This window comes from Diadema antillarum, unplaced genomic scaffold (assembly GCF_040938485.1).
Source record: "Diadema antillarum isolate AM-2024a unplaced genomic scaffold, OU_Dant_1.0 scf00000132, whole genome shotgun sequence".
NCBI lineage: Eukaryota > Metazoa > Echinodermata > Echinoidea > Diadematoida > Diadematidae > Diadema > Diadema antillarum.
The window spans coordinates 1,977,220-2,002,901 of NW_027271021.1; the positions used below are offsets into that span (position 1 = coordinate 1,977,220).

The window sequence follows — 25,682 nt, forward strand, 5'->3', positions numbered from 1 at the left end:
AAACGTTAGGTCAACATTTTTTGTCTGTACAAGTATGGAACGAAAGCCATGGTTTTTGTTGTTGTTGTTGTTGTTGTTGTGGATTGTTCAAAACCTTTGAATGATAATATCTCCTTATTGGTTTAAACATATTCATCTTTTCCACATTATGTAGATGCTAATCTGACCAGCAATCAGTCGCCAAGACGTGGAGAAGTAGGCCACTCTAGTGCCATGATGCCAGTGTCAAAGCTTGCTGCTACCTCAGTCAGCATCATGAAGCACCCTCCGAGGACCACAGAGAACTTTGAGTTCAATCTCGGCAAGTCTCCTGACCTGCGCTGCCTGGCCTCAAGGGGCACCACCATCTGCACCAAGTGCGAGTCGTGCGTGGTGCGGACCCGCCTCATCGAGACACGGCAGTGGTTCCTCCGTGCCGGCGAGAAGAGCAAGAGGCGCTTCCTCCTGGGGCTGGTGCGGCGGTTCCATAGCGCCAACCTCTTTGCCTACGTTGTGCAGATTCTTAAGCCGCTGTGCGGGAAGGACTACCTTTACTCGCGGTCGCGGGCCAACCCGGGACTGAATGGAGACCACATTGATGCGGGGCACGACCGTGCGCTGCGAAACCAGGTCACGGAGGAGACGATACAAGATAGCTTGAGGTGGTTCTCAGCTGCACCTTACTGGAGTAAGTCCAACTACATCCTTGGTGTGCTCCAGATGTGCAGTGGGGAGTTGGTTCACGCCGTCAACAAACTGGCACAGACAATGCTGAACAATGAGAAGCAGAAGCAGATCATGAGGAATCGAAGTGTTGGTGAGTACAATAACATCTGTTGAATGTCAACTCAGTGTTTTTTCTGAGATCTGTCATTTGAAAAGGAAACAGTATTAGAATGTTTTATTTATTCTGCCCAATCTTTTAATCAATTCCCATTCTTATCATCTTGGTATTCTGTATACCTGTATGCATACAATATGCATCTTCAACTTAAATATCTTGCGAATTCTGCTTCAATTTCTTTTTTTTTTAACAACTCATTTTCAGTGACGACAAGGTGACACTGATACATTGTAACTATTGTAAATAGATTAACAAAATCATCAATAATAAATGATACTCTACTATATATTTTAAATTGGATTTGGGTGGAGATTTTGATATATCATGTAATATTGTGTGATATATCGGGACTGTAATTGCCTCAAACAAACAAACAAACAAACAAACAAACAAACAAACAAACAAACATCTAGGTATCTCTTCGCTGCAATGGTACAAACTACCATGCATTCTAAGTTACGGTACTGCAAAACTGTTATGTCAGGCAGTGGTTTGTTGAAGACTGTACAACGTTTTAAATACAAAGTTTGAATTTAAACTATTGATTAATTTTATAACTGTCACATAATGTCATAATGGATAAATTTTTACAGTCATCTCATGTTGTGCTTACATTGTTATTTAGTGTTGTTGTTGTTTTTTAAACTGGCAATTTATGTAGAGTGTCACTGTAGGGCAGAAACCATAACAATTCAGATGATAATACCTATGGTAACCAGGTGTTGGTGTGAGGGCAGATACATGAACCCCTACATCAGTAATGTTACATTATATACCCCTGTTAGGATATGAGAGGACTGCTGAATCCTGAAGCAAAACTGACTTTAAAGAAAGAGGAGACTGTTTGAACCATGTGTCAATATCCCAGCTTGACAGAATGTAACATGTTTTGGAGAGCACAATGAAACGGCTACTTCTCCGATTTGGAAAGGGATCAGCGGAGTTTGAAAAGGGATTAGAATGCTCTGGTGAGGTGTCAATGGAAAACAAAGGGGACCTAATCCCCTGTCCATTAGCATCATTCCGCGGAGAGAGCAGCAGGGGCGTTCTAGTTCCATGTTTGCCTGTCCCCCAATGTGTATTTGCCCAGGGTAACTTGCACTGATACATGAGATGTATCCATTGAACAATGGCTGTGTACAGTTTGCAAATGGTGCATGTAACACCCAGGGTATTGAGCAAATGTAATGGGTAGGACCATTTACTGTGCTCTCCCTCTCCCCCTCCCTACCCCCCCCCCCCCCCCCCCCCCCCCACTGATTGCTGGAATTAAACCACTGAAGATGATATCTATTTTACACATCTTTTCATTTTTTTATCATATCTATAGATCACTTCTATTCCGCTTTCTCATCCCCTCTCTCATCTCCCTCCAAATCTAATTGTCCCAGTTTAAAGTGTAAACAAAGGAAACATCCCTTTCTAAGCGTTGTATTTAGATAAAATCAGACTTAGAGATGACATGTAATGATTTTGCATAGTTTTGAATTCAACCCAGTGCAAGTTCGGGGGCATAAATGAACTTTTGAGCATTGTACAAATTTACAGACACACTTTGATGGTTCATGTATGAGACAAAGAAAGAGAGTTTGGTGAAGTCATGACAGCAATTGTGATTAAAACTTGATAATACGCACACACATTGTCTCTTCAAAAAGAAAGCCACGCAAAACAGACAACAATTTCTTAGTGACACATGCAACAACATACATTTTATCACATTTGCTCCAATTGTAGAACTGTGTCCAGACACAGACAGCCTATGAGAAGTTCTTATGAAAATGGTTATGATGTTGTTCTTTCTTACAAACTCGCCACACCATATCTTGATGCTCAAAATACTTAGCAATGTATCAATCATTATCTTAGTCACTTGAATCAAAACCACACACACAATAAATTGTCTTAACTCCACAGGAGAGTTTTCAGCCAGACTGCCTCATTAAGGTGAACATGATGTAAAATATAATCACATCAAAATTCTATATGTGTGCCAGTTGATATTTTCATGCTCCTTCTCTAAATCCCACAACTGCCACAAGTGATGTCATGCTATGAAGCACAAAGTGAGGTCATGTCACTTGAGCAAGACTTAAATGCATCATTGTAATAACAGTGATCATAGTTTGACAGTTTATCTCTAACATTGTATGACCCTGTTCTCATCTGAAACTTTATCTTGCAGACTATGAGAATGAATCACTGGTGGACACCGAATTCTCCTTCCAGTCCCACAAGCATCCAGAGACCAATCTTCTCCGGGCTGCGTCCAGCGTCTACTCCCACCCAATCAGTCCCTTCGGGGAAGGAGACTACCTCGAGCCAGACCATGTGGTAGTCGAGGACGAATCAGAGGACACCTTGAGTGAGGTGTCCTCCGGTTCAAGCGTCCATTCGCTGGACCCGACCCTCCGCATCATGGCCGCAGCGGACAGTGCGCTGTCGGGAGTGCGACAGCACGTGGACTTCATCCGACGCCTGCCTGTCCACCTGTCCAAATACATCCTGAGCTTCATGGAATACGGGGACCTTGTCAGCTGTTTTGAAGTGAGCCCTCACTGGTGCTACGTGGCCAAGGAGGTGGAGGAGGACATGAAGATGAGGCAGATCATCTGGGAGGAAGTCATGCTCATGCAGGTCAGTCTCCAAGTCCTCTGTGAGATCCGTTACCATGACTACACCAAGGCTTTGTTGACAGGGATGGACACAGAATTATCGAGTGACAAAACAGAAAGGGTAGAGTGGATTGTTGAGGGAGAAAGGCGGGGAAAAGGTTTCCAAATAACTTTCAGGGAGATTTGGGCGGTTGATAAATGCAAAGCTGTTTTGATTATGGGGTTAGAAAAGAGTGTGTGAAATGCCAATAGAAGTGAGATTGCAAATGTGTTGAGCCAGAAATGCATTGATAAACGCAGAATCATTTTGAAACACATTTTATAGCTCAGACCTGCCCACGATAACCACTGCAAGCTACACATCTTTGCTCTTTGGGTCAAAGTGTACAATGGAGCTGTACAGTGACAAGGCCTCCCAATTGATTCACAACAGAGTTGATAAATGCAACAACTCGAAAAGCACAATCCAAAAGATGTTTGCCAACAATGTGCTTTGATAGCGGGTATTGAAATGCATTTCAAACTGAGAAAAGTTGATTAACGCAACCAGAGATTAGAATGTTTCTGAGTAGAAAGAGAAGCAAAAGAACAGTTTGCTTTTAAGTAGCAATTACCCAGTTTAAGAGCGCAATTCTGAATTGTCATATCAAGGATGATACGACAGAGGCCTTTTTTGTTGTTATTTATGAGATGGCAAATTATCTTTGATTAGATAGCTAATCCTCCATTCCACATTTAGCAATGTTTCCTGTAGAATTAATTCTTTTCAAGCTTACGTGGCCCAAACCAAACCATACATTGTTGAATTTAGCATGTTGAATTTATTTATTTTGGATGTACGAGAGGCTATGATAATGTGATCACTTGTAAGGAATCAGGATGCCATTACTGTGAGCTGCATTGCCAATGTCCTCGTCTTCCCTTTTCTTCATCTTCCAAAAAAGAAAAAGAAAAAAGAAATCATCAAAGCAAAACCAAGAGTGCAAAGAACTGCATATTTCTGATGTTTATACAAGGCAGTAATCAAAAACATAGTTGAAAAAGATCATCAGATATAAATAATTAATCTATTTTACACTTCAATTATTTAAAGTTATATTTGAGAAAATTCATGGACTCATATGCTTATGCTCCAGTATGTATTACAGTATATGTAAGCAGCTATGTATCAGATGTATATATCAGATATTCCAAGAATTATGTTTTCATTTTCATAATATGACTCGCAAGCACAAGTTTGAAATTTCTTTACTGTGTGAAGTTGACAAGAAGTAGTCATTATGGTCAATATATAAAACCATAAAATTTGTCAAAAGCCTGCATCGTGATCATTGACAAGTAATGTCATGCATCATATTTAAGGGCTCCTCTGCGAAAGGAGGCAATCCAGTCTTTGCCAGCCACCTCGATATACCCGTCCCGAGGCTGGCGGGGGATTCTTACGACGTCCTGCTGTCCGACGACCCGCCGGAGGAGGTGAATTTCAAGAGCGACATCAGCCTGTCGACGTCGTACAGCGGACTCGTCACACACGATGTGGAGATGGAGGAGAGGAATATCTACTGCGGTGCCTACAATGTCATGGTGCTTAGTGACCAGTAAGAGTCCTTCTCCTTTTCTTTATCTGTCGTGTCTTCTTTCTCTTCATCTTTTAAAGAATTCTTGTTCATCTACGTGTCATCCAGATTTTGTCTTTTCTTTGTATTTTCTCCTATATTGTCTGTTTCATCTTTCCATTTCATCTTTCGATTGGCTAGCGTAGAACTTCATTTTTACAAACATTTCTATGAAGAATATCATCAAAAGAAAAAAAAGTATGTATAATAGCAGAGAGCAATGACCTACGCTCTTTGTTCATGCACCAAGCAAATATGTGTCATATTTTTTGGCAGAGGAAATTGTTTCTTGCGAGCTGAGAAATTAGTTGTCACTAGCAGAAATATCACTGCATTATTTACTAATTATCTTGCATGTGTTTAAAGGGGTCGTATAGTTTTGGTTGAGACCTAATTTCAGGTTTCTAACATTTTTTGGTGAGATAATGAGAAATCTCTTATGAAATATGAAAGAGCATGTAATTCCATGAGGAATTCAACGTTTATTTGATGAAAATTGGTTTTGAAATGGCTGAGATATCCAAAACAGAGCGATTCTAATATAGTGTGGGACCCACACTTTTTAACGATCGCTTTGTTTTACTTTTTATGCCTCCGCAACGAAGTGGCCGGAGGCATTATGTTTTCGGGTCGTCCGTCCGTCCGTCCGTCCGTCCGTCCGTCCCGTTTTGTTTTTGTCGATATCTCAAGAACCGTGTGGTGGTTTTACATCAAACTTGGTATGAGGGTATATCCTTGGGGGATAATACTTTGTGTGGGTTTTAGGGTCACAGGGTCAAAGGTCAAAGGTCACAGGTTATTTTGTGAAAAAAAAATGAAATTTCATGTTTTTCTACATATCTCGCAAATGATTCAAGGTATCTTCATGGAACTTAGTATATATGCTTGTACCGATGGGCAGTGATTATCTAGGGAAGTTGGGGGTCATGGGTCAAAGGTCAGGGGGGTCAAAGGTCAAGGTCAACTCCTCAAAATATCACTACTTTCCTTAAAATGCAATATGCCTGAAGGTTTGTTTTTTTTTAACTTGATGTATGGCATGTATTACCCAATATATATTTTTGAGGAAGTTTCTTGCCAAAAGGTCAAAGGTCAAAAGGTAAAAGGTCAAGTGAAAGTGCTAAATTGCACTTTTTCCTCCATATCTCAAAAGTAACTCAAGGTATCATTATGAAACTTACATATTTATGCATGTTCAACCTAACAGTGATTCTCTTTGGAACTGTGAGGTCAAAGGTCAAAGGCCAGGTTTAGATAATGCTATTTTCCCATTTGATACTGAAATTATACTTTTTCTCAATACCTTGAAAATTACTCAATGCATAAACTCATAAAAGGGTCAAAAGTCAAGTAAAAATCATCAGTTCCCCAAATACCTGCACTCTGACATTTTAATCATTCATCCAATTGAACCTAGTTCTAGGAAAGTGAACACTCAGCACATTTGTGTCAAACCTGTCATTTTAATATTTTGCCAATTGTGTGAAACTGTCATCACACATTGTCCAGACATTGTACTATAGACCTATTAGGAGAACCATGCATTATGGCGGAGGCATATCAGTAGCCGTAGCGATATATCTAGTTTTTGGATGTTTCAGTCATTCCAAACCCGATTTTCATCAAATAAACTTTGAATTCCTCTTAGAGTGGTATGCTCTGTACTATTTCATAAGTGTTTTCTTGGTATCTCGCAAAAAGTTTAAAGCCCAATTCTCATCTCCACCAAATACTGTACCATCCCTTTAAAGTATGCAGAGAGGGTGATTGTTTTGCAGTCCCATTTTAATAGATACATTCTGCTTGCACACATTGAAAAGGGACATTTGAGCTGAATAAAACATACCGGTACCTATAATGACAGTGAGTATGTCAAATTATTTTTTAAAAAGATAAAAGGAACAAAAAAGAAAAGAACTACTCTGCGATTTGTATAATTAGCCAGAAGAGCTTTAAGTACACATACTTTAAAGAGCTGTCTTCAGACATTCCTAGCTTTCACAGTTCACACATTGGCTTGATGAGTGGCTTGATAACTTACAGAGAGTAATCTTGACTTCATGTGTGAATTATGTGCTATTGAAAAGGGGCAATAATCCTGTCAAGCATTCTGATAACCCTTAACAAAAGAGTGACAGATTAATAGATACTTTTGAAAGTGTAATGTCACATCCAAGTAGCTTAATACCTGTAAATCTTTTTATTTCTTCCTTTAGGCAAGACATCAACCGAGTTGTCCACTACAACTTTGGTCAACTGGTGGCCATTGGCTCCTTTGACCGCCACGTGAGGTTCCTGGACGTGATCAGCGGTCAAGAAACGGGTCCTCTCATCACGGGCCACGCGGGGTCCATCAAGTCCCTCTACATCAACGAGGCCCGAGGCTTTGTCATCAGTGGTAGCTTTGACACCAGTATCAGGTAGGTGTTCCAGTGCAAGTTGAGTTGTCATCCAGATATATGTAATTTACGCTGCTGCATTGTTTGTACTTTGGAATTTGTGAGGTTAAGGATTACATACTGTATACGCCGAATATTTTGCGAGGTTTTTATTTTCGCAAATTGTGCGAGTCAGGTCCTATTTGTGAATCTGAAAACAAGCGAAAATATTAACTCTGATCCCAACATGAATGTGAAGTGCACACATACGTGTCTCCGTTCAGTGCTGTACTCCACAATCGCGAATTCAACCACTCGCAAAATCCTGTCGGAAGTCCTGATTTACAAAAAAATTAGACTCGCTAAATATATGGTGTATACAGTAGTTAAATCGTGCTCTGAGTCTTATTCATTCCTGTGATTTTCGTTTGTGTATGGCTGTCATAATCATGATATGTATTACTGCAGATATGGTAGATCATAGTAAATATGATATCTGTTATACAAGGTATATGAGTGTTCTTTAAATTGACCACTGATCTCGGGTAATGAGGGTTGAAATGAGGATCAATCAAATACTAACAAGTCAATAATGTTCTGGAGGATATATGTCTCTGTAGCACATTATGATAGAAGCATACAGCTTCTCTATGTGTGTGTTTCTATTCCTCTACATTCAATACTTAACCCCTGTGTGTACCTCATAGATGCTGGACATCGCTAGCGGGCGTCCTATGAAACACTTTCACGGCCACATGGGTACCATCCTCTGTCTGGACATGTATGAAAGACACTCTGGTCTCAGCAGCAATATCAACTTTTGGGTGCACATGCTCAAGGTCAAAGGTCAAAAGGTCAAGGTCAAATACATAAAATTTCACTATTTCCATCATATCTATGCAATGCCTGAAGATATTTTTTTTTAAACTTAGTGTATACATGTATTACCCAATTAAGATTCTCTGGTGAAAGTTTGGGTCATGAGGTCAAAGGTCAAAAGGTCAAGTAAAAATATCAAAACTTCACCTTTTTTCTCTGTACCTTGGAAATTGTTCAAGGTCTCTTCATGGAACATAGTCATACATGTACTGACTGGCAGTGATTATCTAGAGAATTTAGGGTTTATGGGTTCAAAGGTCAGGGGTCAAAGGTCAAGGGCAACACTTCAAATTTTACTAAACATTTCCCTCATGTTTATGTAATGCCAGCAGGATTATCATTTTTTTTTTTAACACTAGGTGTATGCATGTTTAACCTAATAGAGATTCTCTGGAAAGTTTTTTTTTTCCTTTTGTTTTTGCCTCAAAGGTCAAAAGGTCAAAGATCAAGTGAAAGTGCTGAACTAAGTTTTTCCTCCATATCTCGGAAGTGGCTCAAGTTGATCTTGAAACGTACTTCATATTTATGCATCTTTCGCCTGACAGTGATTGTCTTATGAATTTTAGGGTCAAAGGCCAGATGAAAATGGTATCAGTTTACTATTCAATACAGAAATTGCACTTTTTCTCCATACCTTGAAAATTACTCAATGCATAAATGTATGAATGGGTCAAAGTCAAGTTAAAGTCTGTAAATCCCAAATACATGCTCTCCTATTCATCGAATTAAATCTAGGTCAAGGAAGGTGAGCATTCAACACATTTGTGACAAACTTGTCATTTTAACATTTTGCTGATTTTGTGAAAATGTAATCAAACATTGTCCACACGTACTATTTAGACCTATTAGAGAATCATGCATTATGGCGGAGGCATACCAGTCACCATAGCGACATTTCTAGTTTTTTTTTTAGTACCAAGTAAGTTCTTCAGCCATGCCTAAAAAATAAAAGAGGCAAAGGGGGGGGGGGGGGGGGGGGGGGAGAAGGGAGAGAAAGAAAGAAAAAGAGAAACATGTGATGGTCAAAGACTTCAGTGAGCATATGTTAGCGATGTTTATTTCTGTCATTGAACCTTAATTATAAAGAGGATTTAATTTTCATATTTGGAGATAACTTGGATTTTTATATTTGGAGATAACTGGATTTGGAGATTGTTATTGTGTGTGTGTGCGCCTAGCAGCCGCCTGCACCCCTCTCCTCAGTCTTGACTTTTTTCTTGTGACACTGTTTGATCTACTGGATTAATTTTACATCAGTCTGTTTGGGATATCTTCCTGATCCTTCTGGCCAATTGTGGACTTATTTACTTGTTTACTCTTTATGGTGTATGAGCATAAAGATTTTATGTTTTCAATTCAGAAATTAGAGACCAGTGGCCATATTTCTTGTACAGTGACAACATGGCCTATTGATATGTGCTCAACCATACTACTGAGTGACACCCTTGGAAGTGAACAATGGTGTCTTGGAGGATTACACCCCTTGCTCTGATTCTTCTATGCTGCACTTTCAACTTCAATGAGGGCTGCTTGACTGAAGTTAAAAAAGGGTATACAGAAGACTCTTTGAGGTCTTTTGTTGGAGGAAGAGTCTTGTATCATACCAATGGTACAAGCAGTTTTTGCATTGAACTAATAAAACATGGCGACATCCATCCAAATCCAGGCCCTCTACAGCGAAGCAATTCCACACTCAGTCATGAACACAATGATTCATCACCAGCTGTTTTGTCTTGGCAGTGTTCGTCTAAAGAACACATCAAATATGATAGGGAAGAATTATTGAACCTTAGACCCCTTTCCGCCACTTTAGTGGATGCAACGTTATGGTCTACACTAAAGTCACTTGGAATATCTTCTAAGCGCCCCACTCATAGAGGAGTAAATAAGGGAGGACGTCGAATTCAAAAACAAATCAGAAACAACCGGGCTCCATCATCTCAAAGTGTACAACATGGAGAGAAATGGCATGAAGTATCTCATCTTTCTCAGTTTGCATTATGGAATGCGAGATCCATTTTTAAGAACAAGTCCCATATGATTTCAGACTTGGTGATTTCCCACAATATTGACATACTGGCTATACCAGAGACATGGCTAACTGGTTACGCCCGTGATGACCAGTCTTTGGCAGATATAGGAGCAACTCTCCCTTCTTATCAATTTCTTAATTCCCCACGAACTGACAGACATGGTGGTGGTATTGGTGTCTGCCTACATAGGAGCTTTAACGTACAAGATGAAAAATGTGAAACTCCAGAATCATTTGAATACATGAATCTTCTCCTCACTGGGAAGAAATTGCTGAAGCCACTTCGTCTGGTTGTTGTTTACCATCCGCAGAGGAAAAGAGATGGAAGGATCACTGCTCCAATATTTTTTCAAGAGTTTTCCACCCTTCTTGAAAGATTGATGGCTGAACCAAATTTTCTTGTCATAGCAGGTGATTTCAATTTTCATTTTGAAGATAAGAATGACCCCGAGGCATCTACGTTCTTGGACATAACTGCCGGAGCAAATCTTAAACAGCTCATTGATTTTCCAACCCATGTGAAAGGGCACACACTGGACTTGGTCTTGACCCGAACTTCCGAAGACATAGTCTGTCAGACATCATGCACTAATTATCTACCGTCTGACCATTCAGCCATCATTTGCTCTCTTTCAGTGGGCAAACCCGAACCTGTAAAAACCAGAATTCGGTTTCAGAAATTGAAGGACATAGATATTGTTTCATTTCGTGAAGACATTCTGCAGTCCAAACTGTATACTTGTCCCCCAGATGATGTAGATGAACTTATCAATCAATATGAGTCGGTACTTGAGAACCTTCTTGATAAGCATGCTCCTGTGATTAATAGAACAATTACATCTTGACCGCAGTCACCATGGTTCAACAGTGACTGTCGTGAGGCTAAGAAACACCTTAGGAAGTTGGAGAGATGCTGGCGTAGTACTGGGCTGGAAATCGATCATGAAATCTTTGTTCATGCAGCTGCAAAATATAATAAAATTCTACTTCAGGCCAGGAGGAAATACTATTCGTTGGAACTCGACGACTGTGGTCCTCGGGAGTTTTTCCGTAAAGTTGATAGATTGTGTCAGGCCAAATCTACTAGAACTTTACCTAAGGATGATAATTCAAGTCCATCCTTAGCTGACCGTTTTTGCACATTCTTTGCAAATAAAACTGAGAAAATAGTAACCTCCCTTCGAGAAACCTCCTATCGAGAGATAGCTGACATCGCGTTTCAGATGACTGAACAAAGATTTGAGGAGTTCCATGCTGTCACGGACGATCAAGTTCTCAGGGTACTGTCTGCTTCAAAGTCAACAACCTGCGGGCTCGATCCTATTCCAAGTGATCTTCTGAAAAAGTGCTCCATGGAACTGATTCCATTTTTCACCAAGATTGTCAACATATCCTTGACTCATGGCTATTTTCCGGACACGTTAAAGTTTGCTCACATCATTCTTCTGTTGAAATCAGACAAGCTTGATCCAGAATTCCTGAAAAGTTACTGTCCCATTGCTCACTTGCAGTTCCTTGGGAAGCTGCTTGAACAGTTAATGGTCTCCCAAATGCAGGATTATTTGATGAATAACAATTTGTTTGCTAGTGCTCAATCTGCATACAGACCTTACCATAGCTGTGAAACTGCTATTGTTAGAGTTGTAAATGATATTTTGTTAGCTCTTGATAGGGGACATGAGGCAATCTTACTCCTTCTTGACTACACAGGTGCATTTGATACCATTAGCCAACAAATGTTAGTATCACGCCTAAAAGAAAGATATGGATTTACCGGAAATGCACTGAAGCTAATCGCATCTTACCTTGAAGGCAGAAGTCATTGTGTAGTTATTGGGGACTCAAAATCCCAGGTTTATTCATCTACCCATGGTGTCCCACAAGGGTCGGTAATTGGCCCTTTAGCATTTACATTGTACTCTGCTCCACTACAGGACAACATTTCACATCACGATTTGAACTGTATGATATATGCTGACGATACTCAAGTTTATGTATTTATTGAAGGTGGTAGGCAAAATGATGCCATTTAGAAGCTACAGGCTTGCATTTCAGATATTAAGCATTGGTCTATTCACAATTGTCTCAAACTTAATGCAGATAAAACTGAGGTTCTTCATTTTACCAGTAGATTTAGACAACGTAATCAACTTGAATCTGTTACACTGGATGAAGGAGTTGTTAATACAATTGCAGACTCTGATAGAAATCTAGGTGTCAGACTCGACAAACATCTTGTTAATACGCTGAATTCTTACATAAATAATACTTGTAAAGCTGCATCCTTCGCACTCCATAAAATTGGAACAATACGACAGTACTTAAACCGGAAATCAGTAGAGAGACTTGTTCACGCTCATGTGATGTCACGTATTGATTTTTGTAATAGTATTCTGTATGGTCTTCCTGACATGCAAATAAACAAGCTTCAGAGGATACGAAACTCTGCTGCGAGATTGGTGACACATGCTCAAAAGTATGATCACATCACTCCTATTTTACATGAATTGCACTGGCTACCAATAAAGGTCCGTGTGCAATACAAAATACTGTCGCTGACTTTCCTGTGCTTACAGGGTCTGGGTCCCACATATCTCCAAGACCTCATCCAAAGGTATCATCCGACTAGAAATCTTCGCTCAAAATCCAAGTCTCTCTTAGTTTGTCCCCAGACTGTCACCAAATTTTATGGAGCACGAACATTTGCTGTAGCGTCAGCAGAATTATGGAATAGTCTGCCTGATAAAATCAAAGATGCTGAAACAATTGATTCATGTAGAAGAATGTTGAAAACATATTAATTTTTGCAATGATACGGCTCATGGCCATCAGTGTTTCTCAGTGTCAGCTTTATCTTAATTTTCTATTGTTTACTTACCTGTCCCATTTTCACCTTACTTCCTTTACTTGTATCGTTTCATTCTTAAAGTGCATAGAGACTTCTCCCTGAATGTGATATGCGCTATACAAGCACAGTTTATTATTATTATTATAACTTGATTTACAAGATTGAAGTATGATGATATGTGGACAGTCAATGCTCATGATGTTTTAAAACTATGCATGTGACTGTATTGTATGCATATAATGCATACAATGAGTTCAATGAATTGATTTCAATATCTTCTCTGTGAAAACTCCATAACTTGTCGAGAAACAAGGTATTAGTATTTCGAAAACAAGTATTATGACCTCAAAATGAATTCTGAACTTGACTGAATGTACTTAAAATTGTGAAAGAATTTAATTTTGGGAAAAATTTGTTATTAAAATCTGAATAGACTCTCGTAAAGTCTGTGATGAACACAAACAAACAAACAAACAATTCTCTTTCTCCTGACAGTGTGGAACTTTGAGAGTGGGAAGTGTAAACGTACCTTCAAACACCGGCACCAGATCAACGCCGTGGCCGTTCACCGTGACACAGTGGTCAGTGGCTGTGAGGAGGGCAAGGTCAAGGTCTGGAGCATCAAGGATGCCTGTCTTCTCAAGGTTAGCATCACCATGGCAACCACCAGAACTTTAGTATATATGCAGGGCATACTTGTAAGGCAAGGGCTGGGAAGTAGATAGATAGAATAGCACACCTTCATTGTATAGAATGAGTCTTCTTTCTCGTCATGATATCACAATGTTCCTGGTTGATACCTTTTGCACACTGCCGCAATTGCTTGTCACTTGGGGCAAACCACAAGGGGTCGACATCACTCGCAAGTTTTCTGGTGTGGGTATGCGGGGTGGACCCCTTCACTGGGTTAACACCCTGCTCTTTGCAAGGAAATGAAGTGGTATCTTGAATGCCCATGAATCACAACTCCCTCATACCTGGGTTCTCCATAGAATGTCCTATCCAAAGGACAGAGTGTTTCTGCCTCTTGCTAGGAAGATTGCATGGTTACACACATTGCTCAGCTGAACTCAATGGGTATTGAACCCAAGCCATTAATTTGCAAGGTAGATGCAGTACAAACTGAGCCACATCACCGCCTTGTGAAATGGGTGTGAAGACAATACATGCACAAGAAAAGATTTGTGAAAAGAAAAGTAGCTCTGATCTGATTGTAAATCATTGTGTTTTAAAGATAATAATTGAGAAGTGGAGTGGAAGATATGAAATGAAAAAAAGTCTTTGTAAATATACATACATAAATTTTCTTGTGCTGGTGGTCTTACTTAAAATGTTTTGCTTGATTACAGAAATGCAGAAACCTAGAGTTTGAAAATACATTCCTCAAGAGTGATATGATTTACTCAGAGCTGTATTCACTACTATGAAGTTCACTTTTCAGTCATTTTTAAATGTTATCCAAACAGGTGCTGTACCGCTCCCCAAAGCATCTGAACCGCTTTGGCCTGCCCAACCCAAACACCCACCAGGGCCCCATTGCCAGCGTCAAGGTGGACGACTGGCATATCATCTCAGGCAGCATGGATGGCTACGCCCTGGTCTGGAGTGCCCTCGGCAACCATGACAAATGTGTGAATGCACTACGTCACCCAAAGTGAGGATACATCTTATATTTAACTCTCTCGCCCCCTCCCCCCCCCCCCCCCCCCCCCCCCCATCCTGCTCCTGCCATCAGCTAGTTTGTGTACTATGTTGCCTCTATAATCTATGACTTGATTGAGATGTTTGTATAGTGTGTTACGACATTCTAAAATGATGCTATGTTTAAAGTTATTTGTCTTCCATCAGCTGTGGAGTAATTGGATGTTGCCTCACAATATTTTATTCTTATTGTTGTTGTTGTCATTTCTTCTATTTGTACATGTGTTTGAGGCATAATAAATGTAACCAAAAAAAATGACACTAGATTTTTAATTACTTTTAGCTGTACAAAATGTAACAAGATTTGTGATCCCAACCATCATATGAAAGATGAACCCTCATAGCTCCGATATAAATATTTGATTGAAAAGCTGTCTCAGCATAACACAAGTCTGTGCAGCACATTCTCATCATGAATTATTGAATATCATGAAAGGAGAAGCATGTCTATTTTGGGACAAGGTCATATTTTTTCCCTTTAACAGGACTGATTAGGTAGCCATAACATGAGAAACAAGAGAGAAAGACGTTTAAAGGGGATGGCTAGTAACCGAACAGTGGGAATCAGTGGGAATGCTGAGGGATGATTGTTCCAATCCTTGTCGGATTCATTTAAGAGTACATTATATATCTACTGTTGTGTGAAAATTATTTGCTTCAGAACGGTCTCATATTCAAGTAATGTGCAGATTAATGCCCCGTCACTGACCAGGGACGCTTACCTGGAAACATTAAACTGCACATTACTTGTCCAGGTTTGGTGGCTCATTGTAATTGAGATATGATCCAAGAACCTCCATCCTTCCACTCAGAACCCCTAGGCTACCCTGTAGTGATAATGCCCCTACATGGATCTATACCTCTCGCCACGGCCTTCCCTTACAGAGCCGTGCTGTGCGTCCACATGGCCTACCTGCGCCTGGTGACGGGATGCGAGGACGGCAAGCTGAGGATCTGGAACATGCTGACGGGCGACTGTCTGAGGGTGCTCCGGGGCAACAGCAGGTCAGACCCCATCGTGGCCATTCACCCCTGTGGAGAGAGGTACGGGTGTGTTGGAGGAGAGGGAGGGCTTGGTCCAGAGAGTGAAGTTTTCTTGGGTTTGCTTTATTTTGTGAGAGGATTGGGAAGAGCATGTCTTGCGTGATTTGTTTTAAGTAGTTGTAAATTTATTTATTGATGACTATTAAGTTTTCATAAATTTTGTCATAATAATAATGATAAGGGCTTTTTACACGTGTAGATTTTTGCTTAGTCCCGCAAGAACGGTGGGGCTAAGGGGGGGGGGGGGCCTTAGCCCCACCGTTGGTATGGGACTATCCTTAGCCCACTTTCTGTTTACACTCGTTTTTGCCAAAGTGGGCTAGCCCCACCGATAGTCCGGTACTATCTGGCCCTGCAAGATAGCAGGGTTAGCACCACAATTGCAGTGCTAACCCCGCAATTGCGGTGCCAAGCAAGCGATTGTAAACAGAACGAAAAAATAATCCTGGGCTAAGCGAAGGAGACGAAGTCCGACCCCCACTGACCAATCAGAAACGAGGTAATCAAGTGCTGCCGGTGCGTGCGTGTACGTGTACAGTGCACAGCGTAATCATGAATATTCATGTGGTTTGGAAAGTACCGGACTAAGAAATTCGAGTGTAAAAAGGTCAATTTTCTCCTTAGCCCCAGACTAGAGCTTAGTATGGGACTAATTGTAAAAAGCTGAAAAAATTGGTGCGGGACTAACGATAGTCCTGGGTCAGAGAAAGTACGGAGTTAAGAAACACAAGTGTAAAAAGGGCTATAGTGTAAGTGGCTACTTACATATAGCATACAGGTCCATCTTTCGGTGCCCATGGCGCATCAATAAAAATGCATGTACAAACATAGGGAGTGGGAAAGAAAATAAGAAAAAGGCTAACAAGCAAGCAAAAAGGGAATACAATTCTTGTCAACAGAGTAGATTGCAGTTATGTTATCATTAATGCAAGAGGAACATATGGGTTGTATAAGCATAAATGATATATCTATCCACTCTCTTATGACTGCCAGTTTGTAAGCTGGTTGTGCACATTGCCTGTAAAATGTAGCACATACAAATTTACCAGTGTTTGCCGTGTCATTTTCAATCTGAGAGAATTGACTAGATAGATACCAGTTTGGACTGACCAGACAAGCCAACTAGAATACATGTTAACTAACAGTACACTTGAGCATTGAAAATAACCAACTACAGCATGACAGATGATTTGAATTTGAATTGCCAAGATAAAACAAGATGTGTTCCTTTCTATTTTTGTGGTGTAGGTTGCTGTTGCAGACCATCACCAACCTGCTGATGCTGTGCTTTGAAGAAGTGGAGTGGAATTACGGGCAGAGCGAGAAGATTGAGCTGCTGCGCTACAAGAACCGCTATGGGGATGCTCCCCTCCGGCAGCAGAGCTACTCATTGGTGCGTGCTCAGCGGGGACAGCTGGCAGGAGCAGCGAACCAAAAGATTATCTCCCATAGTGCATCGCAGAGGGACGGCAGCAATGTCGTTTTGACCCACAGTAGCCGGTCCCTCAGCGACAAGAGTCTGCAGAAGGCACGGAAAAATCAGGAGGTGTATGTCAATGTTACGCTGACGCAAAACGTGAAAGGCCCCCTCTATCGCAATGTCCAGGGTCTACGGCAGGCTGCCATGGATGACAGAACAGATCTGGGTCTCATGGAGGTCAAAGGGCAGACCTCCACCTACCGGGTGAACTCACGCCCACCGACGGGCCGATCCAAGTCCAGCGTTGCTCTTTCAGGTCAGGGGTCATCGGTTATGGGGTCAAGACCGTCTTCGGGTGCAACTCAGTCAGTGAAAATGTCCAGGTCTGATGCTGCCACACCCTTTTCAAGTCAGTCAAGAGGAGCCTCTCCGGCCTTCTCCAAAGTCTCCTTTACAGATGGTGGAATCAGAGGGGAGTCTGGCAACAGGCGCCCAACAACTGCCATGTCTTCTCCCAGTGCTCAATTGAAGTCAACCAAATTTCGACTTCCACAGAGAGGGCACAGCGCTCCGGTTAGACGGGACAAATCACCTTCTGATGCCGTCTCGCTGTCTGAGGCCAAAGCGTTGCTCAGGTCGCAGCAGAGAATCGCCAAAGAGGGCATCACACGCGATCGCCTGCTCCTGACATGGGGCAACATGGAACAGAGCAAGAAGAACAGCGACATTGTCAACAACACCATTGCAAATGCCCTCCAAATAGACTATGTTGGCTATGCTGCCCCATCCACTACATACTCCACACCAAGCACTTTGTCCAGCTCCAATTCCTCAACAATATCCAGGGTACCAGCGAAGAAGAGTGCATACCCTAGGTCTCCTAAGTTACCTATTGCAAAGGAGATTGTAGTGAAAACCATTGAGCACATTCCACAAGACTTTAAACACAAGAAGAGCATCCATCCAAAGACCGTGGAGTCAACCGTCCCGAGAGCGAACGTGGTGCGGCCCCAAACTGCGCAAGTCGTGCATCGCTCAGAGATGAATGTACCATCGATGGCAGATGCTGGTGGTGGGAAGGCGTCCCTCCGGCGCTGCAAGAGTGAGACAGCGATGAGCTCGGCCTCAGTGTCGGCACCCCTGGCACATTTTGAGGTCAGTCACATAGTCAGCCCAGTGCGCAAGAAGAAGAGCCACGGCTGGACGACCTCCCACACCGAGCCAGTCACTATTGTGCCAATGCTGATGAGGCAGCGGGGAAGTGGCTCCACCACCACCACCAGTGGTGGGGTCAGCCCGGGGACGGGAAGCAGGACGGAGAGACCGAGCACCACCGGCCGGCTGAGCATGATCCAGAAGCCAGTCCAGGACCCGCTAACCAATCATGGAGAGTTCCAGGTCCGGACCCGACAACAGACCCAGGACTACTTGCAGTACGTGACGGGCATCCAGGAGAAGTACCTCCAGGAGCAAGACGAGGAGGAGAGAAGGATGCAGCGGAAGATGTGGCTACAGATGGCTAAAGGGAGACGATCCAGCAGTGTGCCACCCAAGAAGTCTACCTCCTCTAAGTAGTGAGCACCTCAATCCTGTCTAGTGCTCACAAAGGTACTTTCGATGTCTGTTAGTAGTTGATGTTGGTAATGCTTATGGTTAGTTTTCATGTTAGTACTTTTGATGGCAGGAGTCGCCAGAAATAAAAAATGTTCTTTCTTTGAGTTTGTGGGAATATGGAATATTAACTTTGATATGAACATTTGCAATAGCGAGAAGCTTTTGATATGTAGAAGCCTTTGATAATGAATAAAAATGCCCAAGACAGAGAAGTATATGACCAAGAACATGAGGGACCCTTCTTTATACAGAAAAAGAAGAATTGGTGTTGTAAACAAACAAACAAACAAACAAACAAGCAAACCTTACCAACAGTAACAGACAAGTGAAATTACCTGAAATGCCATAATACTTGGACCTATGACAATTCAAGAAGTGTGCACACCTTTTCATAAAAACAAGTAATCGGTTATGTAGGACATAAACAAGTTCAGCAGTAAACAGTGTAGGACATAGACAAGTTCAGCCGTAAATGAATGAAAATCAGGGGATTAGTAGTCGGTTCATTGCCATTATTTGACAGTGGAGTTTATCCCAAGGGAGAATTCTTATTGTGATGACACTTTGAGACAAAAATGGACAGGTCATTGGACACATAATGTTAGTATTATTGTTTTGCTCTCTATATTTGACATTCATTTAACAATTTTGCATTCTCTCAAATGACATTGTTTTGACAATTATTTTTGCATAAGAGGGTACCCTTTACAGAGTACCCCTGGTGTTTGGATGGGATCAGAACAAATACCTCCCATAAGGATAATAACCTGCCCACCTCTAAATGGATCAGTTTACTAGCATATATGCAACTTTATAGATGATGTTTCTTCCGTCGTGATATCTTTAATAAGCAATTCTGTTAATCTGTACCTCAAAAACATTTTTTGATCACTTGGAATCCACTTTTTGTACGTGAGTTGTTGCTACATCAGGCAAACCTAGGGAAAGCTTTCAGGTTGTCAAGAACCGATGTCAGAAAGGCATGCATGAAGTGTAGAGATTTGTTGAGTAGCGAACCCAGTCTATTGAGTGAAACCTACCCTTTTGACCCTATGCAAATTCTGAAGAGAGTAATATATTCATTATTATGATAGGAGTGAAATAAGCTGAAATGCCAAAATATTTGGACTTTGTGAAACTTGTAGAGATGTGTACACCTTGACTAAAACCTACAACTATGTACCATATTCCACCCTGTGATGCAAATTTAGAGGAGAGGAGAGTGTTCATAAGTACAGATTGTATTCATTTATCACAGAATATATGTTGCGATGCATACTTTAAGACAAAGTAAGTGGATACCCGGATTCAAATTCAAGGAAATTGTGATGTGTACTTTTTGTGTTCACAAGTGGGGGTTTCTATAGGTGTGATGTCACAGGTTTATGATTCCCATAGGCTACTGCACTAGAAGACTCAGTTGAAGAGGGGAATCTCATTTTATCAAGCTGCTTGGGAAAACTGAAATAACCTTGTCACATCTAGTATCGTTTTATTTCAGGGGAAAATCCCCCAGAAGAATAGGACAGGAAGAGAGCTGCCAAATTACCTCATAAATATTAGGTATCCCATTTTATCAGACCTTGTTTTATACAACTATGTTTCACAACTATTGAATTCTTGCAACTGTCATGGTACTTCCCAAAGTTGCTCAACTCTGCAGTTGTTATGTGTCTCATTTCAGAACAACAGCATCCATGCAGTAAATTCTGTCTAAGGACTTAACATCTTGCAATCCACAGAGAATAATTACATATCTTAGATTTACCAGTATTACATTGAGCTGGTATTTTGTCTCTTGGTGATAAGGGTTTGCAGCCAATGTGTCACACAACACAGTTGATTAATAATGCCCTTTACCTTACTACTGTCCTGAAGTTGAATTCATCATGGCTTTTCTCAAGTTTTGAGAGTAGCTCAAACGAATTTGATTAGGATGTTCCAAATTCCAAGTGATTTTGATCAGCTGATGAATTTTAACAAGTGCAATAATACATTTGGACATATTGTAAGTGTGTAGTGAAGTGTGTTATATGTACAGTGTTCATATGACTTTGAAACAGATTGCAGCCTAGAATTATGTACAGTAGCATCCACAAGCGAGTTGCTGTTCACTGTGCCATGTATGTCATGATGCAAAGATGAATATAATGTAAACTACCCATATACTTATCTGTTGTATTGTGTTGTAGAAATATTTGTGAGGCTGAGGAAATAATGTTGAGTACCTGAAACTTGAGCTAAGTAAAATGAAAGAAGAATACTTTATCATGTCACAGATAACAGACCATTTGTTATAAAACCACAAGGCTCACATATCTATAGATATGCATTGCATCATCACTCTAAAAAGCGGATACTTTGGTGACAGCAATGATGAAACAAACAGTTTTTTTCATGAATAGATACTTTCATTTTTGACACAAGTACTCAGATGCAACAGGCTACTGTTATAAGAAGAAAAAAAAAGCCCCATGTATTTTCTCTTAAGTTCCTCATGTGTGCATGTATAGCAATAATGCACGTAGAATACAATCCCACACTTCATCAATGAGTGCAGATCACAGGAGTGGAAGAGTTAGAATATTTTGGCCATGCTGACAGACTGACAGACATGTTGTGATTTGTGATTTATCATGGTGTTGACAGTGGTCCTCTCAGATCCTGTCAGTGCTATGATATAAAAATGGTAAATGGTCACGAGTGCGATGGTACAAGATTTCGAAAATGGTGAGAGATAGAGGCACTCTTTTCAACCAGGCAAAGCTGAGTTGTATAGTGCTCATTTTTCACTGAGTGCAAAATCTGTTTCATTGCACGAGTGAAGACCATACACTCTAACACCTTGGATGCCAACAGATGTGGTCCGCACAGATCCTTGAATATAGCACAGAAATGACAACCATTTTCCTTTAAAAGGCAACTGGTTCGTAGAGTCAGCTGTGTACTCGTATGTACGTATGTGAAACAGATCAGTTGAAGTCTATTACAAAACTGAGTGACAAAATACGCACATGTAAGTGCACAAAATTGCACGGCTGAAAGAGACAGTGTGCGATGGCACTTTTAAATGAATTTCATGTGATGGGCAATCAACCAATCACATATAAGCTACAATCTATTTAGGTGTTGTATAATCAATTCTGTCTCTTCCTAACTCTGCTAGAGTTGGTATACTATCAAAGAGAGATCAATTGCACGTTTGTAAAATATCTTTGTCAGTCTGATTACATCTTGCATACATTGTTAGTCAAATTTGTGTGCTTCAGATATAGAGCAAAGTCAAGACCCCATGAGAACGATGCCCTATCAGTGTACATGAAATGTTCAGCATTAACATTGAAATGAATTTTGTCTTTTCACCAATCCATACAGACTTGCTGTAAATGAAATTGACCTGTGCTGTCACTTCTTGCATGTAGTTAGTTCTCATTTTGAAATCTTAGTAGTGATTTCATCACAAGGACAGGAAGTTGATTGTGTGAAGTGTGTGTGTTTGCACGCCTACTAGTATGCCTCGGCCTCAAATTGGAGGAAACAAATGTATTTTTTCAAAATGTCACTTGGTCAAAATCTGCTATGCAATAGTGTCATCTTTCTTCTTCCAGTTTGTTCCGTGTAAGATCTATGCATTTACATCAGTAGTCATACTTTTCACTCATTATGATCACTCTCCAAAGAAATGGTGCCTTTCATAAAATTTAAATGATTCCATAACCTCCCCCCCCCCCCCCCCCCCTAGCAGAAATTATCCGTGACCTTTTCAAAATTTGTGATATCTTGTTTTGGATAAATGTCAAGATAAAGTGAGTACATGTACTGCATACGTCGTAATATATTAGCGAGTCTAAATTTTTGCGTATTGGGACTTCCCGACTATTTCGCAAGTGGTTAAATTTGTGATTGTGATAGTGAACTGAGGAATGTATTTGTACACGTCACATTCATGTTGGCATTAGAATCAATATTTTTCGCGTGTCTTTGAATTCACGAATAGCACCTGACTCGCAAAAGTAAAAACCTCGCAACATATTTGGAGTATACAGTAGTTTTGAAGAGCTGCGTACCAAGTCTCTCCTAGTAAATCCTGATTTGTCCTTTGAATATCATGTACAAACTCTTTTACAATTCCCCGATGAAAGTTGGCTCGAGTAAAAAAAAAAAAGAAAAAAAGAGAGAAGAGCATTACAAGTGAATACACAAAATGAGTAGTTGTTCTCTATCAGGGGTTCTAATGGAAAGTGAAATGTGTTAAGTGTAAAGGTATTGTATGGCTGTTTATTTTAGAACAACTTTCAGTTTTAGAATTAGATGTAGTGCAGTCTTCCTATTCACAGGGGATGCTATACAAACTCAATAGCAGCCCTTAAAATGGGCTTGTTAAATCATGCATTTTGTAGTACTACGTGTAATTTGTCTTTGGTCATTGCCAAATTGACAAAACATGACTTTGATCTTCGCTTTGTGAATGTCAATCATCCAGCAAGAGAAATAATGTGCTTTCCAATGTAGAACAAGTATACGCTATATATATACTTCAACAGCAGTGCTCTTATAAATCAAAGTACTTATGCAAGTAATATAACTTCAACATTCCTTGACCATATGCACAACAATGTGCTCTTTATTTATGCAAGTAAAAAGCTGTGTCATATTGTCCTGATAATGTGACAGCACAGTGCACCAAAGTTGTAGAAAGAGAAGCATAATTATGAATCTTTACTACCTAATAAATTTTCACTTTCAAACATTCCTGTAGAATATTCCATGTTGTCTTTGATTTGTGATTCATTGCATGAAATGCAACAGCAGTTAAAGAAACTATGTTCCATATATAAGTAGCCACTGTTTGCTGCCTATGGGTTGGTGCCTTATGAAGTTTCAATACAACTGCACAATAATATTGCTGTCTCTTATTTTTTTTTTTTGTACGGAAGGCGAGATAGTCTTGTGCCCTAGTCTGCTTCTGACTTAAATGAGCAGGGAGTCTAATGCACAGGAGTAGCGTATGAGAACTGTTCACGGCAAAAGGAAAGCATCAATCAAGTACATGTATTATCAACTCTTTTACCATTCTGTGCAAAATGCAGTGACAAAAATAAGGTAAGTGTGTATTGCCTAGGAATATATAGTGTTTAGAAATGCAATATGCAACTGTAGAAGTAGAAATCATTGTACTGGAAAGAAGCAATATGGCAGTATCGGTAGAGATTACTGTCCTTCATTGGCAACACCATGGACTTGTCCTACCTTTGTTGACAGTACTGATAAGTGGAGAGTTTGGACTGTGTAAATTTGTTAACCTGCTTTGATCCTCAGAAGAGATAGTTTGCACCAACATATGCCTCACCCACGAATAGAGGCCAATCCAAGTCAGAAGAGGCTTAATTGGGGTGTGATTCCACACAAGTCACTTTGCAGAGATGCCAGCTGTTGTTGTTTTATCTGTATTATGTACTGTTTTCTGCCCCAAATACTGCAGGCTTCATGGAAAAAACACTGTTTTCAGTGTCTATTAATGGAAACAATGTCTATTACAGGAAAGACAAAAAATCGTGTTTTTTTTTTCACTTAAAATATGCATTTTCAGCCCTCAAAATACTACAGTGCTGTTTTTTTAATACAAGGTTGGTGTCCCTGCTTTTGCCATTACCCTCCTCCAGTAAGGGGCACAGACACTCTGTCTCATTAATGTAAAACAATAGGACATGTGTTGGCAAGTAACAACTGACACAACCCAAAAGGTCCTACTCCATGTCTTGCTAAGATTAGTGTGCAAATCCAGTGAAGGGATCCATCCTCCCCCACACACATACCAGTTTAAAAAAAAAAAAGGAAAAAAAAGAATGAATACTGACCCTGAACAGTTCACCCTAAGATGACACCTTCTCAGATGGAAAATGAACAAACAAACAAACAAACAAACAAACAAACAAACAAACAAACAAACAAACAAACAATCAAACAAGCAATTGTCAGAAAGCTTGACCAGTCCGACACATCATGCCACATTAATGAAGTTGAATGGATCCAGGAGTATGGTGGGTGGGTGATCTGGGTCCTGCAATTGACACCAATCTTTCAGTAAACTGAAGAGAAATATATCCTAGGCACCAAACTTTCATTCTTTACCATCTGTCTTCCAGACTCATTTTTACTTTAGAACTTTAGAACAAAATTATGTCTGTCTTGAAATGTTTAGCACTTTTTCCTTTCCGATTGTTTGAGCACAAGCCTGATTGAAGCTTGTGTGTGGTATTCAGTTTGCTCTGTGAAATAGAAAGCAATACTGCAAACTTTCTTTTTCTGTGAATACAAATGCAATCATGCAATGTTGGACCTTTCATGAAATTGAATGTTGGACCTGTTCTTTAGTATTCTCTGAATAATAAACTCACATGAAAAAAAAAATTATCAGTTTATGCGCAATGTCTCTTTCTTTGAGTGTTTGGGTGTTTCCTCTCATAAAAGTACAGTGGAAACTTGATATAAAGAGATAGCAAAATACCTGATATAGAAATTTTTTTTTTTTTCTGGTCTCATGCAATGACATCAGTTTGCTTTGTTTTATTTTGTTTATTTGCTACTGAACAAAATATCTGATGTAACAAACAAAATGTCCTGGTCCCAAGGACCTTGTTAAAACAAGTTTCCGCTGTGCATTTTTGAAATCTTATCAATGAATTGTGACATTCCTGATAGATACACACAT

At 40.3% G+C, this 25,682-nt stretch overlaps 1 pseudogene; it reads left to right on the forward strand.

Moving 5' to 3' along the window:
• Positions 1–213: 213 nt before the first annotated feature.
• On the forward strand, positions 214–18,931 carry LOC139720711 (F-box and WD repeat domain containing protein 10B-like; annotated as a pseudogene).
• Positions 18,932–25,682: the final 6,751 nt, after the last annotated feature.